Genomic DNA, 4,885 nt, shown 5'->3' with positions numbered 1-4,885 from the left:
GTGTTCTTAATTCTTTTTAAATACCCGAAGTCGATATTTGACTAAAATGAATAGCCTCAAGAGGGTCTGCCATGGGCTGCTACTGAAGGGTACCTGGGCTTGTGGGTGAGGTTTTGGGGATGACTCAAGTTACTCAGGTGAGCTCCCTCAGGACCACTGTTTCAAAAGACAAACTTTATCAGACTGACCTATTCCAATTTGAACCAGAGTGCCAGGCAGAACTCTGTCTGGCCCCTGTCATCCTATCCTGCATGTGGTACTGGGAGTTTGTCCAGTTAAGAGAAATCATCTCATCCCATTGGGATTAGAGTAAACTACAGCCATTCAAATCCACCTCCCCAGGAGAGAGAAAGACACAAATTCTACCACATTTTGGTTTTGCAGGATCCTTGTTTGTCTGGAAAGCAAACAAAGGGTGGAGGGTGGGGATTTGATGCGCCAGGGGGAAGGTGTGTTTGTTTATTATTCCTGATTTAAAAGACCATCAATGGTGTCTCTTAGAGGTAATGTTCAAGGTATCTGAGAGAGAGAGAGAGAGAGAGAGTGAGTGGTCAGGGTTTGTCGTACAGCTTTAGCTTCAGCTGTCATCTCCTGCCATTCAACAGCAACCCACCTCATCCACGTTTAAAAGTTAGTAACAAAATGCTAAAAATTGTTACAACAACTGAGATTTCCACTGGAAAGTTAAACAGCAAACCACATGAGTGTTGAAATACAAGGTAGTTTGTTTACACACATTCCTTAGTTCTGCTCAGTGATGGGGGCTGGTGCCAAACGCCTGTAGCTGATGCTGGGGGAGTAGCTCAGAAGTTACCTGTGTTGGACCTTCAGACATGAATCTTGTTTTCTTTGAAGTCATGCTTTGGGTGGCCACTTGTAGTTCTCTCTGGAATAAGCTCTGCAGTGGGGCTGTAATCTCTGAGTTGAGGATTTTCTTTGAAATACTTTTTTTTTTTTTAAGTGCTCTCTGGCTTTGCAAATGCATGCTGACTCAGGCACAGACTGGTGGCTGAATGAGAAACAAATGTTATCATGTTAGTATAACATGGTCCAGGTGTATGCTGGAGCAAGTTCAAAAGGCTTCAGAAAGGTGATTGTTAAATTTTCAGTGTGAGCATTTAAGATTCTGGAATTGGCAAATGGGCTACAAATCAGGGCTTGATTGTTGTTTTGTCGATTGTTTAGACTTAAGAAAGTGATGGGGGAAATGTTAATAGTGCAGATTAAACTTAGAGTATTGTGTGTTTTGGAGAGCTGGTTGTTTAACATTTACCAATACACAGACACACACAGACACACACACCCAGAGTCTCTCTCTCTCTCTCTCTCTCTCTCTCTCTCTCTCTCACACACACACACACACAGCAGAGATAAAAGCGTTATTATCTCTTCAGATAATAACAGCTCATGGTCAATAAATTGGTGGGGCCAGATTACAGAATTTAGTCCCAAAGAGAAGCATGGTGGGCCGGGTGAGTGAAAGGGAAGGAGAAAAAGAAGGGCAGAGCCACTTTCTAAGGAGGTTAGAGTCACGTGTTGGTGTTAAATCACTGTTATTTTGTGGCCTCATCAAACCAAAATGGATTTATTTCTCGAGCCCTTATTACGGGCCCAACGCTGTTGAGCAACACATGAGAAGTGAGGCATGTCCCTGAACTCGAGGACCTCACAGCCTGGCTGGAGAAACAAAGGCTAACACACATGAACCAATAGGAGAACAATACAACAGTGTCTCATCAAGGACCACACTGTGCAGCACAGGCCATTGAGTGCTAGCTGAGGGTTTGCTTTAAATGGATCTCCCTAAAGACCGCAAAAAACAAAAAAAACAAAAACAGTGTCTGGAAGGCCAGCAAATGAAACCCGGAGAAAGACATTTGGGCACGTTAGTCCAGAGGCTAACAAGTTGAGGTTAATACTCCAGAAACTGAGGGAAGTCATTACAGAAGAACAGCTAAGCATTTGACTACTGGGGCAGAGATCTTCCTTTGAGTCTGGGGTTCAAATAAGACGCCAAAATATCCATAAATGTCAAAGCCCTACGCTGACAAACTATTTTTTCTTTACTTTCATCTAAGGCAAGCCCTCTAGCTTATAAGAAACCCAAGGGGCAGAGTCCATTTCTCTTCTGGCTGGTATAGGAGAGCCAGGTGGGTTTGCTGGAGCCTCTCCAGTCACTGGCATAACATTAGAGGAGGGACTGGGATGGGTGCTGATACGTGAGGCTTTATCAGGGTAGAAAATGCCAGAATTGCCCTTCCAGGGAGTTTTTGGTCTAGAATCCTGACGTCATTTATAAATATCACTTCCTTTTCCATGACCTTGTCTCTTTGCCCTATGCTCTACCCCTCCCCCACTGGTCCAAAGTACTTCAAATGGTCATAGCTCTAGAGATATAAAGTACCTTAGAGACAATCCAGTCAGTAAGCTAATAAGCATTTATTAAGCATTTGCTACGTTCTAGGTACTGTGTCAAGTGCTGGAGATACAAAGAAAGGCAAAAAATTCTGTTCCTGCCTTCAAGAAGCTCATGTTCTAATGTGAGACAAAATACAAAAATAGCTAGGAATATACAAAGTATATACAGTGTAAATGGAAGGTAATTCTAGAGAGAAGGGACTAGCAGTGGGAGCCTCCTGCAGAAGGTAGGATTTAATCTGAACCTTGGGAGTCAGAGATGAAAAGGGAAAGCATTCTAGGTGTGGGGGACAGCCAATAGTCTACACAGTCTAAAGAGAAAGTATCCTGAGTGAGGAACAAGTAGGCAAATCTAATCTCATCATTTTACAGACGGGGAAACTGAGAACCAGGAGGGTTAAGTAACTCGCCTGAGGTCACCTAGATAGTAAATGTCATAAATAGGATATGAATGAACCCAAGTCTCCTGACTCCTAACCACATGGAGTTACAGAATCTCTGAAATTGTTGGGAAATCTTTTCCTTACACGAAACTTTAATTTACCTCTTTGTAGCTTCCATTTCTTTGTTCCTAATTATCCTTTGGTAGGGATATTTCTTGCCAAGCCCTTCAAATCAGGTCCAAAGTGCAACAAACATCTCCATGATGCCAAGTTATGGGGCATAGTTTCCAAGGGTTCAGGCCCTGATGTACCCACCTCCCCAGAAGAATACAGCATGAGTAAGTTAACCTCAGAGCCAGGACCCTGGACAAATACCCTACTGCCCTCTGAGAAAGTCTTGCCCTGATTTTAGTTTAGTTGGTTGACATTTACTTATGTAACCCTTTTTTCTTTAAGCTCTTGCCCAGTATTTTAGATGCTAAAGATTTCCCTGTGAGAATTTTAGGAGACCTGGATTCCTCAGACAGCCCAGACTTGAATGGGAGAGAGAGAGAACAGGTTCTGCAGAGTTAGACAAAGACCTTCACGTTTCATAATGTCAGTCTGAAAATTACAAAACGTGGGCAAAAGGCAATGTAGACACTCCTCTCTGCAACAGAAATTTCATTGGAGCATCAAAATTATATTCTGCCAATTAGCATCCACATTTTAAAAACTAGGACTTTACAGCTTAGCAACAAGAAATCTGGAAGAACTCTGGAATTAATTTAAGGAGAAAAAAACCAAGAAGGGAATTGGCAGCAAAGTAATAAGGCTACACGTCTTTATTATTACCTTTACAGGCAAGGCAGGTAATAAACATTTTCAGTATTAATTACAAGGAGAAAGAGCGGATGAGGGACCTATCTTGTCTCAGAAGCTGCTGCTTACTAACTTTCTCTTTATTTTGGAAAGAGGCCACTTGGTTAGAGATATAAGCAAAGGCAAGGAGCAGTGCAACTAACAAATCAAATGAAGAAAGCACATGCTCAAACAGCTCTATCAGCTATTTAGGGCTGGAGACACACTGGTGCTACAGGAGGCATTAGGGTTTCAAGAGTGATCTGGAAGTTCAGTCAGCTAAGCACAGAACATCAGAGCCCCTTCTAGGGCCATTTTAACACAACATTCCAGCATATGACCCATCTTTACAAAAGCTAAAAAGCACTCCCTATACAAACCTCTTCATATTTTTGTTGTTGAGTCATTTTCAGTATGTCTGACTCTTTATGACCCCATTTGGAATTTTCTTGGCAAAAATACTGGAGTGGTTCGCCATTTCCTTCTCCAATTCATTTTACAGATGAGGAAACTGAGGCAAACAGAGTTAAGTGACTTGCCCAGGGTCACACAGCTGGTGCTGAGGCCACATTTAAATTCAAGATGAGTCTTCCTGATTCCAAGCCCAGAGCTCTATCCACTGCACCCCCTAGTTCCCTAAACCTTTTCTTAGACAATTTAAAGAGGTCTGGCAAAAGAGGAGATAGCCTGAAATTGGAATCACTGAGGTGACTGCTGTTAGGTTTCTAGATTGGGATGCTATTTATCTACACACACACACACACACACACACACACCATATAATAATTAGGCAAAATGATGCATTAGACCATTTATATGCACATTTTTTTAAAAGGCATACCTGAAGGTGAGAGGCCATAGGGTGCAAAATATTTCATGTAACAACAGATGCGCCTGATGAGTTGGTTGGTTTTGATGAGTCTTTTTCCCCTTTTTTAAAATTCTTTATGAGGGATGATTCTTTGGGAGGGGAAGAAATATATTGTAAAATAAAGGTGATGTTAAAAACAAAAAACAATATAAATATTTTTAAAATAAAGGCATTCTTGAAACAGTTTAGATCACCAATGCCTTTACACACACACATACACACACACACACACACACACACACACACACACACAGCCTCCATGCCCTCCCCCTCCCCCTTCACAACTTCTCATTTACTTGGAGCAATATTATAAGCTATTGGACTTAATGAACTAGGGCAGGAAACTGGTAAAGAGTCCCAGTCTAATTTTCTC

The 4,885-nt window shown here is 41.9% G+C and overlaps 1 long non-coding RNA gene across 1 annotated transcript; it reads right to left on the bottom strand.

Moving 5' to 3' along the window:
- Positions 1–370: 370 nt before the first annotated feature.
- LOC118831931 lies at positions 371–4,587 on the bottom strand. The gene is made up of 3 exons (XR_005009161.1): positions 4,483–4,587; positions 815–1,009; positions 371–519 (listed from the first exon to the last, which is right to left on the bottom strand). It is a non-coding gene; the product is annotated as an uncharacterized LOC118831931 (long non-coding RNA).
- Between the last annotated feature and the right edge of the window lie 298 nt (positions 4,588–4,885).

Source organism: Trichosurus vulpecula, chromosome 9 (genome assembly GCF_011100635.1).
Source record: "Trichosurus vulpecula isolate mTriVul1 chromosome 9, mTriVul1.pri, whole genome shotgun sequence".
NCBI classification, from domain to species: domain Eukaryota; kingdom Metazoa; phylum Chordata; class Mammalia; order Diprotodontia; family Phalangeridae; genus Trichosurus; species Trichosurus vulpecula.
This window is presented reverse-complemented; position numbering and strand designations above follow the sequence as displayed.